Source organism: Pollicipes pollicipes, unplaced genomic scaffold, assembly GCF_011947565.3.
Source record: "Pollicipes pollicipes isolate AB1234 unplaced genomic scaffold, Ppol_2.1 Scaffold_7261;HRSCAF=8764_pilon_pilon_pilon, whole genome shotgun sequence".
NCBI lineage: Eukaryota > Metazoa > Arthropoda > Thecostraca > Pollicipedomorpha > Pollicipedidae > Pollicipes > Pollicipes pollicipes.
This window is the reverse complement of record NW_023597054.1, coordinates 48932088-48951458: the sequence shown is the minus strand read 5'-3', so window position 1 is coordinate 48951458 and position 19371 is coordinate 48932088. Positions and strand designations below refer to the sequence as shown.

The following is a 19371-nucleotide window of genomic DNA, read 5'->3' as shown; positions in this document are numbered from 1 at the left end:
GCATTGACTCAACGTCCACGGAGTATAGCGATGTGGTGATTTGGTGACTCATGCACATCAAGCGTAGCAATGGGCCATCATGAACGTAGCATGATCAAGCGTGGCATTGGGACAATTAAGGCACTAGTATAGTGCTTTGGACGTTGGGTAGATTACACTTCCCTGCCTTTTTCATATACTGCAGCGGGAGAATCTCGCTAATGCTATGTTCCTTATACTAAGCTTGCTTGGATGAAAAAAAAAATGGCGTGTCAATATAACACTTTTGGCTTATGATTGCCTGAAACGAAAAGCATATTTTTTAGAAACCCATGGGGTGTAAATTGGTGGGGCTAGGGGTGTAAATTCATCGGGAACATACAGAAGGCCACATGGTGTGGTAGGTTCCCATCCCAGTAAAGTGCTGTGCAGTATAGAATTCATTAACCAAAAAGTGACAGCTCACAAATTAGGATGTTGGAAAGTTGCAAAATCATAATACAGATTTGTACAAAGATGGAGTTAAATGAACTCAGGAGTGCGTAGTTGTTCACATAAAAGTCAACAGGGAAGCCTTTGTATAAACTGATTTTTTTTCTGCTCATAATATATGACCAGCAAATAGTTGAAGCAATGGATTTGGGACAGGCGGGCAATCCTTAAGAACAATGATGGTCGAAGTGGCCAGGTGTGTGAAGAGAAAGCAAAACCACCGAACGTCACCAACGCTAAAAGATAACCTGTATGGGTGTTTTGTACTGGTATAGAATGAAGCGATTTTAGCGTTCTACAAACTCCTATTTCGCATGCCAAAAGTCTATAGAACACTTAGATTCCACCGCCAGATCCACTCCTGCTGTAGCGAAGGGAGCCGTCCCATAAACACTAGAGAACAAGAGGAACGACGCCACAGACGCGCGCTCCCCAATGCGCGTCGCTCTTTCAAAGATCGCTTTGATCATGGCTATGGCGCCGACAAAACCACGAGGCAGAATAAACCCGGGGTGCTCCTCGCTTCGAAGACCCCTCACCGCGCCATTCAAGCGCGCGCCGCTCCTTTGTGACCATCGCGCGCGGCGGGCGACACGGGCAATGATGTAACGCGAGAGCAGCCCGCCACACAGAGGGGCTGTGCCGTGTTGGAGGAGACCAGAACGTCCCGAGGCGAGGCGGGGTGTCGACAGCCACAGACCGGCAGCGGCAGGTCGGCAGCGGTGCGGCACCTTGATTCCTCGCGGTGCCCACCCTTCTTCTCAGAATGGCAGACAGGTGACGCCACATAGCCACAGTTGCTGAGAACGTCGTAAAGCTCGCGTGGCCGTTGACGCCCAAACGATTTGGGAGCGTGGCCTGCGCAGCCCGCTACATTGCGCTCTGGGGATCAAAGCTTTGGGGGATCTTGAGCGATTCCAAGTTTGCCATCGGTTCCCAGTTTGCTAACAGTAGGTGAGCGTTTTCGAAGGCGTGGCCTAGAAGCAGCGGATGGATGCTGGTAGAAACTTCAAAATACGCGACTGGAGGAAATAGATCATATGCTGCTTTGGGTGATCAGAAATGCCCCATGGCAAAACAGAACATATTTCTTAATCACAATCGTTCCTTTATTTTTAGCTGCTGATTTCAACGCGACGGTACAAATCGTTCCAATATTCAACTCAAGGAATTTAGATTCACCAAACTTCACAGCTGTAACATAATGCTTTAAGGGATTGGAGCGATCCCTAAAATCGCCGCGTTGAATACAGGGAAACCTACGGAAATTAAAACTTGCCTGAGTTGAAACGTTGTTTTAGAAGCGATTTTTGACACATATAGCAAGAAATATTTAACATACTCTTGGGATGCGAACCTAGTAAGGAGACCAAGGCTGAAAAACTGAGTTAAATGCCCATGAAATTACGACGTATTGTCCTGCGTGGGGCTTTTCTGCAAAGGCTGAACTTTAACGTGTATGTGTCGGATGTTAAACGTCACTACCATTCTGATGTATTGATCTTTCCTCACCGCGTCCCGAAGCAAGCAGTTGCGAAAGTGTTGCAAAGGGAAGAACGGAAGCCTGGAAAGGAAACTTTTCTTCAGAATCAGGAGATGCAACAGGTTTCCAAGTAATACGTAATTACTGAAGTCATCAATAAACTCTTCCTTGATAAGCAGTGGTGTAGTCACGGAGGGGCTTATGGGGCAATGCCTCCCCTCCCCCTCCCCCCCCCCGTGGAGGTAGCGGGAACCCCTGGGCTGAAACTCTAGGATGTTTGACAGCATATTACATCTTAGGGCTTCCAAAGCACAATAAACAGACCCTCGAGGCATTAAAATGCAAACCTGGCTTAAAAAGGTCCCCTGAATCGAGAAACGGTAAGCTCCTTGGCTGAAATGGCCCCAGAGGTCTCAATTGAGCCCCCTCCCTGATGAAGCCCTTGCTATACTACTGTTAAAAGATGACACCATGCGTGGTGGCGGCCAGCGATGCATCCTGCGCAGCCTACAGCTCCAGCTGGCAGCACATACTGCTTCTTTGAAGGCGAAGACCGAAGACTGTATGTCTTCATTAGTATGTCTGTCTTATCTCCGCTCCCGCTCCCGCTCCGGCTGCCGCCGCCGCTCCGTCTCTCGACTCTGGACGGAGTGACCTGACCTGACCCGTGTCGTGCAGTCTCGCCGCGCGTGTTGACCCTGTCACCGCTTCACTTGCGTCTCGAGCCATGCCGTCGCGCAACTCAAGACAGCGTGGGAAGGTCGCGCTGTTCTCCCACCACGCGGCTTCAAAGGCTGCGCGTGAGGGGAATAAGTGCCGGCCTCACGCCAGCCGTGCAACGGTGCCACCTGCGTCACCGAGTGGGGACATGGCGTGACCTTTGGCCCTGCACGACGCCATTTTCTTCGCAGCGGCGGCGGGAGAAGGTGCTCCCACTGCGCTACAAGCACCGAGCTCGGCTACTACGGGCTGCGCTATAACTGGGGCTTGAGGAATCACCATTACCGTATGTAGGCTGTCTCTCACCATTGAGGACAAAGGAGCTGAGTCCGACCAGGCTGGCCTTGCCTGCGCTCCGTGCCGGGGGCTCAAATGACTGCTCACATCGCGCGGAATGCATGCGCCCCTCCCTCATCCGCAGTGCTCACGCGGTGATAGAACGGTGGCGCCATTAAATGTCGCCCAGCTCTAGCACTGCGCGTGACGCGCATGCCCTCGGCAGTCCGAGCGCCGCCGCACGGACAAAGAGCCGACCCGGCGGCTCTATTTCCGTCTCGTCGGCCCGTGAGGTATTGACGGGGACGACGTCCTTTCAGCGGGTTTTGCGGAAGCCCCGACCCTCCGAAGCTTTAACGGGCTCCATTCGGCTACATCAGGCCGTTCGAAGGTAATTTACTGGCGCCAGCCATTCGCAGTGAGGCGCCGCAAGGCATGAGATTGGGTCCCCAAGGTAAACCAGCGCTCAATACTATTTGCGAAGTAAAGTAACTATCCTTAGCTCAGATCATACACTTAAGGCCCAAAAAGTTATTTTTCCATCTTAATAAAATCGAAGGTCATTTCTCATGCTTTACATTCATCTAAGCTATGTTCAAAACCATATCTGAACTGCAATGGACCATTGCATTTATGTATTGAAATGCATCAAATACATCATCCACAGTGCTCACATCCTAGTGCTACATTCAGTGCTTCTTCCCGTCAATACTTCCAGTGCCAACTTCCAAATGCCTCGCAGTTTCCCACTAGGGAAGCACGAATGTTTTGCCAAAAGCTACAAGACGGTACCCATGCTACCCATAATTTCTGTTTTGGCATTTCATGATCGACTGCCACGCATAACAGCGGGGGCATTCATTGCATGTGTGCTAACAAACAGCGCAAGCGTTGACCGACTGACTGAGGCTGATCATGCTTCGTTTTTATTTCAGGGTCAGAGTGTGAGGCACAAGTACAAGATGGGATGATGCGGCTAGCTTATGGACTTAGAGTGGTTTGTTTGGTAAGTTAAGCGTGGGCGCGGCAAATCTGCCCAAATCGGTCCGACCCTACCCTCCTGGCGCGACACGAGGCTCATTCATTTCCACCTGACGGTCGCGAGAGCCAGAAAAAGGCGCACCGATCGCTGTGGCCATCTGCGGTTGATGAGCTTAGCGGCCACGAGCGGATAACCAGCAACAAGTCGTGTCTTATCTCTCGGAAACGTTCTTATTTGTGTGCTAAGCTGACGGGAATTAGAGGACTAATGTCACATGTCGTACATGGTTCTTTGTATTGGCTTTCCACATTTAGGTATTAAAACGGACCGAGTAATTGCCATTCAGTCGTCACTAGAGGACCGATCCAAGTGAAGCGCTTTAGGTATTTTTGGAACCGTAAATATTGGTTCTTGCTACCCATCGTCCAACAGAGATCGTCGTTAACGCCCACATGTGTCTGTTGATTGTGTGCTTCCTACAACTACTATGTGCCCTATTAAAGTGTTAAAAACAGTGTAGTTCAGTGTCATTTTGATAACGTGCCGCCGACACTTAAATGAAAGACTGTGGCGATAGGAGACAAGCTGTCACATACCGGACCAACGAGGACACGTGTGGGGGCATTTCTCTCTGAACAATTTCAAACAAAGGATCGAACTCCCGTTTCACTACAGATTTAATAGGCTATCCTTTCGTAGAATACCGTGCGGACACAAACACCCGCTCACACACACACGTGTCTGACCACTATCCTCCTGACGTTCGTGTCTGGGCCGCCCGCAGAGGACACGCCAGCATGTAGCGCGCTGCAATCTGCATCAAACGGCGCCCTAACGAGGCGCGCTACAACCGCCGCCCTGCTCGCGGCACGAGCCACGGCGGCGCCGACCAATCAGCGAGGCGCCGTCGGAGACCGAGCCCGGCGAGGCAGCGGGCCGCCGGGCCGGGCGCACTGCCGGCGGTGCGCCAGTACAGCGGTGCCGACGGCAGCGGTGGAGACACGCGCCCAGATGCGAGCGAGCAGCGACGGGCGGCGCCACAGTGAGCGGGTCGCGGCGGTGGGCGACGGTGGCGGCCCGCGTCGGCGGAGATGTAGGCACATCTGAGCGCGCAGCAGACCGATGGAGCGCGTGCGACTGTTCGCCGCCTGCGCGGGGCTCCTGTTTCCTGCTGCTACGCCAACTATGGGTCGTGGATGTGAGTACCGCGTGCGGCGACGCCGGGCGCCAGCGGGGGCCTTCCGCTCATCAAGCGGACAGCTGGTGAGCCCGCGAGCTGTGACGGCAAATACGACCCTTAGCTCACCGCGCCGAGAACTGCAACAGGAGGCGGTATAACACAGCGATCCTGCAGGCAGCCCACACCGTCTGACTGACGCCCGCCGCCATCATCCGCTCTTCAAAGCTGCCGCGCGTTCGTGCGTCCGTGCGCAGCCGTCTGGCGCTCTGCACAGCGAGCGTGCCACCACCGTGAGCGCGCCGGCCTCTCGGCCCGCCTCTCAATCAGAAACAGTGACGTGCACGATGAGTTTGGCCCGGAAAAACAGGCTGCCGATGACAATTGACAAATGGCCGGGTGTCGGGGGCTCCCTTCGGAGTCCGGCCGCCGCGCGCCGGGCTCCAGAGACCCGGCTGATATGTCACGCGGGATTCGTCCTGCGATGGGTCATTTACAGACGCCTGACAGCGCCGGGCGAGCATACAAATGTATTCAGCGCCCAAGATCGGTTCAGATTACACGGCCGGCTTTGTAACGTTTTGATTGATAATCGGCTTCAATACGATGCCTTGCAAAACGTATGTAAAGCGATGTTCGCATTGCGATGCATTTCTAACAAAGGTCTAACAACGGCTTCTTCGCCAAGTATGCATTATAAATTAGTCTTATCTCATGTGTTCTTGCGAACATCTTAGCAACGGCCATTCGACGACATGCATTGCCAAAATGGTGCCTTATTGCGCCTTGCGGGAAAGAACATCGTAGCAAGCGTGCCGGTAGCAAGCAAATGTCACAGGTTGCCTAGCCATGCCTCCTTTCCCTCAGCTGGGACCATGTGCAGGGACAGGGCCTCCGCTCCTACCGCTGCCGCCGGCCGCCACCGTCCCAGCACAGTCACGGCGCCGGCCGCGGCCCGGACCGCCTGCATGCCGGCCGCAGCGCCGCAGCAGCGGTGGGCGCTCCGTTTACTGCCCCGTCCCACGGAAGCGACTGGCCGGCGCGGCCGCGTAAAGCGGCTGCTCCGGAGGGTGCGCGACAAGTAACGGCTCCGAGTCAGGCCGCGAGCACGGGGCGTCGGGGCGGCGGCCGGCTCATCGCCGCGGGCGACGGCGCAGGTCACGGCCGGCCGCTGCTCGACAGTGGAACCTGGCGAGGCACGCAGCTGTTGAAGCTGCGTGTGGCGTCGCCCGCCTCTCACCCTGGCAGGAAGGGTAGACACTACCGGTAATCCAACTCCGTACCTCTGGTTTCCTAGACGCGCAGCTTAGCCGGTATACCACCAGTGCCCCGGCGGGCTCGTGGGCCTGGCTGGCCTGCTCTGCCCGTCCCTGACGTGACCCAGCGTGGCTACGAAATGCAACACGTCGCCGCATTTCGGTGTCGAGCCGATGCACCACCGATGCACCATCGATGCACCACCGATGCATATGTTGGTGGTGATCTGGTTGCACCCCGCTGCTGCTATAGACATGAATGCAAGGTTGTCATCGTCGCCTGCAGCCACTATCAGTTTTCTTCATCATTGTTGCATCACACTTACTGGGTATCCGTGCGATGCTTATCCCTCAGCCATCATTTTGTGCCGTCAGTCCGCGCTTTTAGCAGCCAAATGTGACACCGCTGTCACGAGTCATGACGTGGAATCTGATCGGATGCAGTTTGGAGCGCGTTTTGCATCATAAGATGCATACCACAGCTAAGTCGAATTCAAGATGTCCCGAATATACTCAAGACGTACACGGGGCATGCATTTCTCATGGACACGTCATTTTAAAATGATCTATTGACAGCAGAACTATGTTCTCTTACTTCGATTGCAGCAGACCATCAGCATGTTTGAAATACGTTCCCTATGAAAACCCTACAGTGTCACTCAATTGATAATAATAATAGTAATAACAATAACAGATCGGGTTCTTTCGCTTGCGTGGTAGCCAAGTGAGGCAATCACTTGTCTCTTCGTTTGGCGCACGGATTGCGTGCGTTTTGTGCCATGCCTCAAATCACTCACGCTTTCAATACAAGAAGGTTATTTTCACCCCCCAGCCCTGCTGTCAATATCTTTAGAGTCGAACCATATCCGGACATTGCCAGCCACTTTGGCATTCTCAGCAGCGGCCGTGCTATGCATGCTGTCATGCTCTTCATAGCCGCCATTGAAACGAACGGTTGGCACGTAGCGGACTGACAGTGATTCATTAACGACACTGACAACAAACGACACCGCCAGAGGCAGCGCGTTGGTGATGGCATTGTTTCGGATGGTTCATGGGTGGAAACCGATAAGCCATCTCCGTACCCCCTACCCTAGCTGTTATTGGAACCCAGCGAATGCAAATGTTGGCTTTCTTAACTTCCGTGTCTTGTTCAAAAACATTTTTGCTTTTTTGCTTTCCTTCGTACATTTATCCCAGCGTGCCCTCTCGCCTCCTCTCGGCGACCGCATCAGATCGCCGTACGGGCAGGCCGATCCTGTGGTCGCAGTAGTGCCGAGGTGCTTCACGCCCGCGCTATAGCGTCCGTGTGGCCGCCGCGCACGTCTGGAGGACGGCGGTGTGGGCGATCGGCAGAACAGCTCCGCCGGGCTTCTCTGCACGTGCGACGTGCAGGTATTGTTGTCAGCGCTGCGATCGCCTGTGAGGCTGTAGTCACGCTCAGTTTTCAGTCGGCGTGGTCTCAACGCCCCGTCGTATCACGCGTTGCGGCGAAACGAATGCCGTCTTAAATCCAGCGCATTGCGTCGACGAACGTTAGCGACCGCCGTCTGATCGGTAAAGATGCAGCCCGGAGGGAAACAGGGGCGGTTTCAGCTCGATAACATCTTGTTCGTGTTTTATCGGGGCAAAAAAGGTGTTCTCATTAACTTCAGATAACAATAATTAATGTCATTATTCAGGTGCGGACCTGAGTTAAAGAGCTGCATCGCGTGACAGGGCTTCGGTCGGAGCCGGCGGCGGCGGCCGGCGGCCTGCCCTTGTCAGCCGCCCGGTCGAGCGCTCCAGCGAGATGACACGCCGTCCCGCGCCTGAATGACGCTGCAAAGGCACGGCCCTACACCAGGATACGACACAATGCAGTCGCTTTTAACCAGGGCGGCGGCAGCCCGCAGCGACTGACCCGCTAGCTGCCGCTGGGCGGTTTAATTACTTCATGCAAGGTCTGATTTTCGCGGCACGTGCAATCGCACCAAGCTGTACGCGTTAACGGCTCGCTTAGTTTCTGAAGATGACATTTTGAGCTGTCAGGTTCAATTTATCGACATCCTGGTGAGTTGCAGCGCATTACGTCTAGTACAATACCGCAACATAAGTGCTATACAGCTTTCTCCCATTGACTGTGCAGACCGTAAGTCTGTAGTGGTGCGTTTCTCAGAGGAACTTGCACGCCGCGCAGTACCATTGATATACATTAATCCCGCTCCTGATACTCATGTAATCTGACCTAATATCGTAACGTGACACACACATTGCTGGTTGCGGGGGCGGCTTTTGTAACAAAAGCCAGAAAGTTTGTTATCAGCGCAACGGGCGTCTGGATTGCTTAATGCACTACGCTGACAGAGCAGCTATTTATAGGATTACGCGACATTATCGTGACGGCCGAGCTGTCCAGAAAACTGCAACGTCTAGACAAACTTCGCCGCCTGGCTGCGCACCGTCAATGCACTCAGGCCCAGGTTCTTTAATGCCTCCCGCCGCTGCGATACATGCGTTACCTGCGGTCAGAAACGTAATTGCCGCCACAGCGATAAATGCCATTCTGAAATGCGACTTTGTTTATTAAATGGGCAAGGAATGCAGCTCAATCTCAGCTCATGCTGACCGCCGCAGCATGCAAATCCAATCACCGCTGGCCGCGCGGGCACTTTCTAATCCAATACTCGCAGTCGTGCTAAGAGGGATGGCTCGGCTCATGCCGGACCTTGACTGCGGCTAGAGGCCTGACCTTTGTCCCGCTCTGATAAAAGACACGCCAGACACTTCACCTCCGCTGCTCACAGACATGCCCATCAGGCGGCGGCGTCGGCCGGCGCTGTGCCGCCGGTGGGCGAGGCCGCGCCGGGAATGTGAGGCAGGCGGCCGCTTTAGTCAGGCGAGCCGCTCTGGAACGGGCTCCAGCGGGAGATCCGATCCAGTCCCCGAGGGGATTCGGCTGAGTGGCGGCGGGGCGCGGTGGGCGCGCTCTACCAGTCAGATTCGTGGTCGCTGCCCCTGACCCGCCCGCCCTGAGAACAACTCCTGCCGCCTCGTCTCTACACGGCAGCACCGAACTCGGCCGTCGCTATGGCAACGGCCTAGTTTTGCATATCTCACGGCCACATCACGAGACCTCTTCTTGTGGGTTTTCTCGGACCTTGAGATGGAATACTGCCAATGGTGGTCATGCAAGCGCCGGAGATACTGGCCGCCGGTCTGCGTGGCAGCACCGGCGGCGAGACTCTCACGGAGCGGCGGCATTGCGCGCTAACACCAGCCCCGCTAGCGCCCGCGATCGACGCCTGGTGGCTCTGCGACGCCGGCACAGCAACTTCAGCAGTCGGGAATAGCCCACCCGCGGGTAAAGCCACCAGAGCTGATGCACTGGGCGATGGGGCGTACGATGTCACCTGTCAAGAGCGGGACAACGTGGCTGCAGGGCCCGCTGAAACAATCTTGCCACAGTGTGCTTCTTTAGTTACGCGTTGAAGGTCACGATAAAGGTTTTTTGTCTTGAACATGAGACACCATTAGCTCACTGTTAGTGACGTCATTGGATAAAAGACGCGTTGTCGACAGTGACTGCAAAAGCAAAGCGAGTTTGAAGTTATCCGATGAAGATGCATACCATTCATAGGCACTGGATTTTGAGAAGGCGTGCTGTGGGAAAAACGAACTGACACGAGGAACACCTTCGGTGCATGTGATGGCTATTTGTCATTGACTTAAACGGACAGCTTGCTTTTGTCGGTGGGAAGTGTTGGCTTCACCAACTTAGAACTTTGAACCTTCGACCCTTCGAGTTGTATGTTTCGTCGTAGAAGGCTAAGTGCGACAATGCCATTGAGTTAAATGGAAGAAGAGGAGACTGCGAAGGATGCTAATGCTGATGGATGAGCTAGCTGTAGATGCAGCTAATTGCTACCTGTTCTGGTTTGATGCATGACACCCAAATCAAACCTGGCGGTGAACAGATGCCTGAAATTGGCCATGCCTCGCAGCTTATGCATGATCAGTCGTGGCAAAGCACGCAATACAGTGGAAACACAGAAACGCATTTAGCAAAATGCGCCCGTCTCGCATTGGCCCACCCAGCACCTCCACCGGGTGAAAGTCCACCACGGCACCGAGACGACTCGCCAGCGGAGCCTGCGCGGCGGCCGGTCCCGCTCCTGCGGCCCAATTACTGAGCGGACAGCCGACGGCGCGCCGCCGCCGGGCCGCGCCGTAAACAGTCATTGTGCGCGGACCCGGCCAGGAAGTCTGCCCTGCCGTCGCCGCCATTATCCGCGACGCGGCGCGGCTCGCGACCGATTGAAATCGCGGCCCAATTAATGTCGCCGGTCACTGGTCAGGAAATGACCAGCGCAGGTGGCCGCGCCGCTCAGTATTGTTCGTGTTGACGGGCTCAGCCGCCGGCGGCGCTGCGGCGCGGAGACGTGCCGGCTGATCTGGGAGGGCGCACTCTGGGAGAGCTGGGAGCGTGGGAGGGCTAGCGTAGGTCTGGGAGAGCTGGGAGCCTGTGGGAGGGCTGGCGCAGGTCTGGGAGAGCTGGGAGCGTGTGGAGGGCTGGCGTAGGTCTGGGAGAGCTGGGAGCGTGTGGGAGGGCTGGCGTAGGTCTGGGAGGGCGCACTCTGGCAGAGCTGGGGGCGTGTGGGAGGGCTAGCGTAGGTCTGGGAGGGCGCACTCTGGCAGAGCTGGGGGCGTGTGGGAGGGCTAGCGTAGGTCTGGGAGGGCGCACTCTGGCAGAGCTGGGGGCGTGTGGGAGGGCTGAACCAGGTCTGGGAGAGCAGGAGGCGTCTTTGAGAGCTGGCGCAGGTCTGAGAGAGCTGGGGACGTATGGGAGGGCTGGCGCAGATCTGGGAGGGCTGGTGGAGTTGGGAAGGCCTCGCCCAGGTCTGGCAGAGCAGGAGGCGTCTTTGAGAGCTGGCGCAGGTCTGAGAAGAATGGTGGAGATCTGGGACGGCTGTCGAGGTTCACGCTGGTTCCGCATCTGAACCCGTTTACTCGGCTTCACTAAGGAGGAAGGGGTCTGCCAGGCGAAAAGCGAGGCACAAATGGCGACTGCAGAACGGCAGAAATCACTCCTTTTTACATATACATGCAACAACATTTTTACATATACATATACATGCAACAAACAGCTTCGCTTCGTGGACCGAATGCGCAGCCAAACGTCGCCCACAACTCATCTCGGAAACTTAATTGCGCATATTAGTGTGACTGAGCCCAGTCTAACATATGACGTTAGTGCATCTTCATGTCCGTTTGCATAACCATGAGGCCGATGACCGGTTTGGGCGATAAGGGTGACACTTGGTGGCACCGGTGATGTGTTCATCGTTCGGGTTTATAATGGCATACGTGCTCGTGAAAGAACGGTAGCTGTCATGTTGGATAAGACTGATGAGGCAAACCGGTTTAAAGTGTATTAAATAGTTGGTCCTAAAATACAAAATGATGTTTCAGCAACACAAATTCAGGTGCGCTGAAAGGACGCACACTGGTGAGCAGAGCAAAACGTATACCATGCGTCATAGTTCTTGTCGGTTTTGAGCCCATCGTTTTCAGCGATGTCCACAAACGTAGCTTCATGACACCAGCTGTTTTTCACACCAGAGCGGGTGGTGATTCTCATCCGCCCTGCAGCAGCCTTGGCACATCTGTCTCTTATCCACGTCATCTCCGCCTGAGCCCTCGGACGAAGCGCAGGAGCCTGAGAGCCTCTGAACCACTGGGCCGCAGTCTGCAGCGCGCACACGTGGGCGAAATCACCCGAGTGACCCCTCCCACTCCTCCGAAGCCGTCAAAACACCTCACAGCCGCAATCAATTTCGAATTAATGAAGGTGCGCTGCCCTGGTCGGCAGGCCGGCTGGGCATGTCAGGTGGCCCTCGGAGGTGGGCGCGGGTCACAGAGGAGCGAGGTTTCGCGCGCAGCACGCGGTAATGATGTGACGGCCGGTGGGGCACGGCGATTGGAGATTAGTGACGCTCCGGACTGACTCACTTTGATTATGGCTGCGTCAGCTGGTCGTGATTGATCGGCTGTGACCTTGCCGGGTCAAGCTGGGTGGTCAGGAAGTCATGACGCAGATTACAGGCCTGACGAAGAAAGTGAGGTGGTATGTCCGGATAGACACCGCTCGCCCCGTTGCACGTGGTGTTTTGGCCCCAGTTAGACATCAGGCACGTGGTTTGATGGCTCCATTTGGATCCATTCAAACGCCGGTACTTTACTCAAATCTCCTAACGGGTCTCAATACTCGGAATAGTACAGCAGAGTATTTAATACTTCCACCGTATTTTTCTCGTATGGTTGTGAGGCCCATGGCTTGACGCACTGGTCGCAGTATTTCTAACTGGGGATATCTTCCCCGAATCGTGCATAATGGGCGCCTGGCGGTCTCGATAGGCTTCAATCAGCACGGCCGCAGATGCAATCTCAGCTTCAGTTCTCGTAAAGTACGGTGTTGCGGTTGCATATTGGTCAGCTGCGACGCAAAACCCTTGTGCCTGTACTAAGAAATGTTCCGTATCGAGAAATCCCGCCTGACCAGGTTTTGTAGTCAATTCTGTTTTTAGCAGTCACGTTTCTCGAAACGCTGCCAATTATACTCTTCCGACTGTCATGGCTAGATATCTGCGCACATGTTGGCCTTCCTACATCTCCAAGCACACCTGCTTTCTGCACTTGCTCATGCTCGCTTCTAGCCCTGAATCCAGTTAGTTTTACAAGAGTGCACGCACCCCAAGCGTATTTCGTATATATTTTAAACCCTGAACCGAAGGCCTAAAGCCCAAATATAGAATGGATTCGTTGAAATGATAAGCTATTGTTGTATCACGTAGTCGTCAAAGATCCATTCATGTCCACCTTTTACGGAACATCATGTTCGTAATCCCGGACGGAATGTTCCGTCGGTGAGTTATTGTAATGTTATTGACATGCATTTTCCATTGCGCAAATCAATCAGTGCTTTCATTTCTTACGGATGGTAGCATTGTCCAGGAGCGTGGAGCATTGCGGAAGGGGGGGGGGGGCTTATCGTATTTGGAGGTTTATTCTTTCCATACATTGCCCAGGGTTGATTAGCTTTTACAAATAGAGGAGAGTGATAGTGCCCTATCGCCATTTCAGCAAGGCATGTTGCATTTTGAAAGTCTTACACACCTTGTTAGTTACGGAACATTTCCAAGCGCAGAATGGCAAAAGCTCAAAAGCCACCTCAAAAGCCAAGTCATCCTCAAAGTGTGCTTCTCAGTGCAAATGAAAAGTGCAAATGACCCCCAAAAGGAGCACCTGTACACTTTAAAAGCTGCATGATCATCAGAACGAAGGGCAGTTAAGTCGAAGTCGAGGGGCATCGAATGTCTACGAAGATCTCGTTCTCGTTTGAACGCTTCTAAACCTTCTCGGCATGCCACGCAACGGCCAGAAAATATCGCCTTCGTACACTTGCCCGTCAACAGTGCATGTGCTGCCATTTGCCGCTTTCTAGATAAGCCAGGCGCATCTAGCTGTCAATTTGCTGCAGCAGGAATGTGGCCAGTAAGTTCCTGCTCGTCCAGCGGAGCGGCGGCATTAACCACCTGTCCCCGAGCGGCGGCCTTAACCAGCGACGTGGGCTGGTAAAACTCTGCTGGGCCCTGCCTTCGGTCTATCTAGGCTTTTTTGCGCCCAATTGCTCCGCCTGCCTTAGATTTGAGTAAATTTAGTTTGCGATTTAGAGTTGGTTGAAGCATGGTTTTAACACTTGTTTGTTGTCACATGCACTGCTTCATTTTCTCGGCCGTCGTATGTTGGGTTCAGATCGCTCCGTGTCGGACGGGAAAAATGAGCTACAAGTTGGGAGAAGGCGCCCTGAGCCCCTGTGCTGAATTCTGAGCCACACCCCAGTTTGAACTAGCCAACATGAATGAGTACTTAAAAATAAGTCTATCATTCATACGACTCGTTTAGGGATAATCCAACTTGGTGGTTGCACGTGTATTTGTCGCAGATCCAAATCTAAAGCGTTGGACTCAGCATTAAGCTGATGATGTTTGTGATACTTGCCCCAAAAGCTTCATCGCATTATTTTTCCCTGAGCGGACTGCAGTCTGTTATCTTGAAACGATCATTGACGTTGCAGACGCCGTACATGCCAGTTCTCCCTCATCTAAGCTTCGGCAGGTCAACGTCGAGCAATTTTTTCCTGACTTCTGTCTCTTTTTCATCGGTGCTCTCCACGGGGGTGTTCTGCTCACCACCCTCTTAACTGTCCTCCGGTATGCGCTCTCCACACCACACTCACACGACACCACGCCACCGCGCACCTCCCACCTGAGGTGCTCTGCTCTTCTTCTGGCCCTGGCGCCAACGAGCAGGTCCGTACGTCAGCCGTGGTTCGGCGGAGCACGTCTGGGCTCCGGTATGGCGTGGGGAGGGGTGAGGGCTGCGTCCGACTGACGACTCCGGCGGACAGGGTGCGGGGCTGGTCCCGCCGATGGTATCTCGGCGCGGCACGGGCGTCTCCCAGGCGGCCGCTCCGGCCGCGGCGCCCTCGGCCGGGTCTCAGACGGGCGAGGGCGGGGCTGACCTGACCGGGCGACACGGGTCGGCGGACCGAACATCAGGGAGAGGTGCCGAGGGACGGACAGGGGCGGGGCTGACCTGACCGCGTGACGCGGGTCGGCGGACTAACATCAGGGAGAGGTACCGAGGGACGGACAGGGCGGGGCTGACCTGACCGGGTGACACGGGTCGGCGGGACCGAACATCAGGCAGAGGTGCCGAGGGACGGACAAGGTCGGACTGACCAGACCGGGTGACACGGGTCGGCGGACCGAACATCAGGGAGAGGTGGCGAGGGACGGACGGAACGCCTGTACCAGGTGAACCAAACTTTGGTAACGACTGGGTCCGCGACATGGAAAAACTGAGTGCTATTGCTGCCGAGTGGTAAGTTAAAAAAGAAAACTTGGAAAAAACGAAACACGTGGATGCAAAGTGAACCAAGATACATCAAGCTTATCATGTATATATATATATATATATATATATATATATATATGTATATATATATATATATATATTATGATATATATTATTAATTATATATGCATATATTTGCACGGGGTGTGAATGAAAGCTGTCGTGCTAAAATGAACAACTTTGACTCATAATCCACCAATCAGTGGGAATTAATAAATTTTAAAATAGCATGGCAAGGCTTATTTCAGAATTTCAGGCAAGATGCAGCCTAAATCGATACGGAGGAAATTGCCAAACTGCCGTCGACGCTCTGGCTTTCATTTCACACAACCAACCGGATTCACTAGCAGCATCTGACAGCCAGTAGCCTCGGTTCGGCCTTGCCTGGGTGGGAATGGTCACATCGCTCATTTTTGACGCTGTCTAAACAGCCGGACCAAATGACTTTAGATGTGTGATCAATTCACGATGTGAAGCCCGGCAGCTTTATAAGAAACCCGGTACAGCAGGCTGGTGAAGAGCTTTGTCACGATTGCCCTTGCACCTTAATAGCACGTACGCTGAGCTTTTATTGGTCAGTAACGGCTATCGTCTTATGGTTTATAGCTGATATTCTTCTCCAACGATTATTAAACGGATGCACGGAAATATCATGGTATCTAAAACACACGATGTCGAAGCATTATGCACACGCAAGCTTAATCATGCTCGGTTCACCGGAGATATATGTGTAAGCGTTTCCGCGGCTTTGGATGTGCAATCTGTAGAATGGTGCCCTCTAGAACGGTTATCTAAGCTTACCACCTGTTCATCCTTTAAGGCGCATCAACACCCACCCTTTGGCGTATAACTTGTTTTGACTCATACCAAATGACGCCTAGGTGCTGATGGCTTTCCCTGTCACAGTGCCGTTGACACACACACTGTGGATCTCGTCTAGTGGGGAGGGGGCCTACAACGTGGCAACGGCTGTAATCGGTCATGCATCGACATCAAACGCCTCGGGACGCTCAGGCATTAATGAGAGCCATTATCCCTCCCAATGCATATAACCACATTCGTTACGAGAACGATTGGCAATCTCCGGAAGCAAAGCGGCCACCCGAGCAGAATAGCAGAAGCAGAGCAGGCCAGCGGTTTTCGCGTTGGATCCATCTAATCATCACGAGAGTTGTTGCAGGGCTTTGGCACCGGCAGGCCGCACTGTGACTCGCTGCTGAGCAGGCGTGTACAGCGTAAGCCATGCAGACCAGGCACGACGCTGGCGATAATACTCCGGCCGGGAGACGACCGAGAAAAACGAGCTTGATCGAGAGGAACACCCAGACTGTGTCCGCGGGTGGTCAGCACCATGTTTTTGTGTCGCTCCGTCTAAAGGGAATTAAGCTCATAATTTCCGTCGTCAGGCTCGGCAACGCGGAAGGAGGAGATAATATGGGAAGGAAGGCAACAGCCCGCGGCGCGACCCGTTCAAGGCATAAGAACTGGGTACGGTCGAAAATCCCCACCGCACCATGTGCTCGCAATGATTTATTAGTTGAAATGAGCGGCTCAAAAGCTGCTCTGCGTGACAAAGGGCCCGCTTCGCTAATCAGCCATCACTCACACGTAACCGAGGCGGACGTGGTGTGCACACACGCCCGTCGGCCGGCGGCGGCGTCATAAATCCTCCCTTGTCGTCGCAACTGCCGGCTGCCAGTGGCAGCGGCCACGGCAGCGGCGGCCACCCATCAATTACGGGACAGCCCGGCGCCGGGGGCGCCGTGGCCGCCGGCGTTCGGCGTTGGCGACTGCTCGGGCCGCCGGTGACCCAGCCCACGTGACGCCGCCCGCCCTGCCAGTCGGTGCCGCCGGGCGTCGGCAGTACCGTTTGAGTTCACCGGCTCACTTATTAATGGGCGATTGTCGTGGTCCCAGTCACGCCCACCCATTTAGAGTGGGCTCTCTTCGTCAAGTTCATGTTTAAACAAATGAAATCGTGGTGATCTGGGCGTTATGGATCCCGGGCGGTCGGCGCCGTCGCGGTTTCCCCGCGGGATATGCGGGCTTTCGCCCGACTCGGCCGGCGTTGCGAATTAATTAATACGATTACCCAGAAGTGACGGAACGCCTGCGGAATGGCTCATATCTCAGTCTCGTCGTCACAGCTCGCCGTACGGGTTACGAAGCGGAACCAGATCCCGCCTTTACCGTCCCGTGGCCGAGTGCTCTTGATGGCAGCCAACCGGTTGAGCGATCCGCGAACGGGGCAGAGACTGCACAAGCTCGCACAGAAGAGTTTCGGAAGGCGCAGGCGCATGTGACTGTGGCTGTCTCGAGCGCATGCATTCAGACGACTGTGGGATTGTCTTCGAGACCCTTCCATCAAGTGCATTCGGCGAAATGTCCGCCCGAGCCGGTGCGCGGTGGAGCATTTACATGTATTATTCGCTGTCGTGCATTTCAGGAACCTGGGCATGCAGGGCCTGGACGTGTGGAGGAACCCGCAGATCTACGTGGTCGGCACGTCACCGTTGTGCGGCAGAATATCGGGTCTCAGCCCTGGACAGAGAAAGCTCTGTCAGTTGCGACAGGTCAGTCATGCCGAGCCTCTGCAGTGCAGGCAGGTCGTCCAGAATGACCTACCCCTTCACTGCAAGCGGGCTAGTCAGAGCAATCCACTGCGGTGCGGATCGGTCAGTCAGACCGACCTGCGGTGCAGACAGGTCAGTCAGACCGACCCCCCTGCAGTGCGGACAGGGCAGTCAGACCGACCTGCCTGCGGTGCGGACGGGTCAGTCACACCGACCTCCCTGCGGTGCAGACAGGTCAGTCAGACCGACCTGCGGTGCGGACAGGTCAGTCAGACCGACCTGCGGTGCAGACAGGTCAGTCAGACCGACCCCCCTGCAGTGCGGACAGGTCAGTCATACCGACCTGCCTGCGGTGCGGACGGGTCAGTCAGACCGACCCTCCTGCGGTGCGGATTGGTCAGTCAGACCGACCCCCTGCGGTGCGGACAGGCCAGTCAGACCGACCCCCCTGCAGTGCGGACAGGTCAGTCAGACCGACCTCCTTGCGATGCAGAGAGGTCAGTCACACCGACCTCCCTGCGATGCGGAGAGGTCAGTCAGACCGACCTGCCTGCGCTGCTGACAGGTCAGCCATACCGACCTGCCTGCGGTGCGGACGGGTCAGTCAGACCGACCCCCCTGCGGTGCGGATAGGTCAGTCAGACCGACCCCCTGCGGTGCGGACAGGTCAGTCAGACCGACCGCCTGCGATGCGGAGGGGTCAGTCACACCGACCTCCCTGCGATACGGAGAGGTCAGTCACACTGACCCGCCTGCAGTGCGGACAGGTCTTAGCCGGAGCCAGAACTATCTGTGTTGGTGTGAATAAGTAAATCAGGTCAGACTCCCTGAAGAGATAATGATGACGAGGGCGCTAATTGAGACTCCCTAGTCGAAAAGCTATCGCACCTCAGTCGCTAACATTCCATGAAGCTATTTGTACTATATATCACTCGCAGCGAGACATTTAACGCCTCTCAGCAAAATATGTTTCATTAATATCCCAGACGTCGCTTTCTTTTAGATTTTAAAGCCTCAGCATACAGTTGCAGCTGTGGTGACCCCTGCCTTCCTCTCAGCCATATAGCTCTTCACTCTCACATCCTCTTGCAAGCTTGCCGCCGCAGGCCGGTTGGCCACACCCTCCCGCCCTCCAACGGCATACTCCGCTCGTCTGCGGCCGTGCCGCCGTGATTGGCTGGCGGCGCATGGCCGTGACCCCGGCTACCTGACGTGACCCCGCAGGACCACATGGGGGAGCGTGGGCCGCGGCGCCCGGGCAGGCATCGCCGAGTGCCAGCACCAGTTCCGCAACAGCCGCTGGAACTGCTCCACCGTCGACGACTCGTCCGTGTTCGGACCCGTCCTGCAGATCCGTGAGTGGCAGGCGAGCGCTCAGACGCGATAGCGCAAAGATTCCGTGACGGCGAGGCATGGGATCAGCACGGTAGACTTGCACTTAAGTCACGATTGACTTGGAAGTTGCACGCTGCATT

General features: G+C 54.9%; 1 long non-coding RNA gene across 1 annotated transcript; it reads left to right on the top strand.

Annotated features, from left to right (window-relative positions):
• The first annotated feature begins 5098 nt into the window (after positions 1-5098).
• Positions 5099-19245, top strand: LOC119111767 (uncharacterized). Its single transcript, XR_005095608.1, has 3 exons — positions 5099-5130; positions 17770-17896; positions 19121-19245. It is a non-coding gene; the product is annotated as an uncharacterized LOC119111767 (long non-coding RNA).
• The last annotated feature ends 126 nt before the right edge of the window (positions 19246-19371 follow it).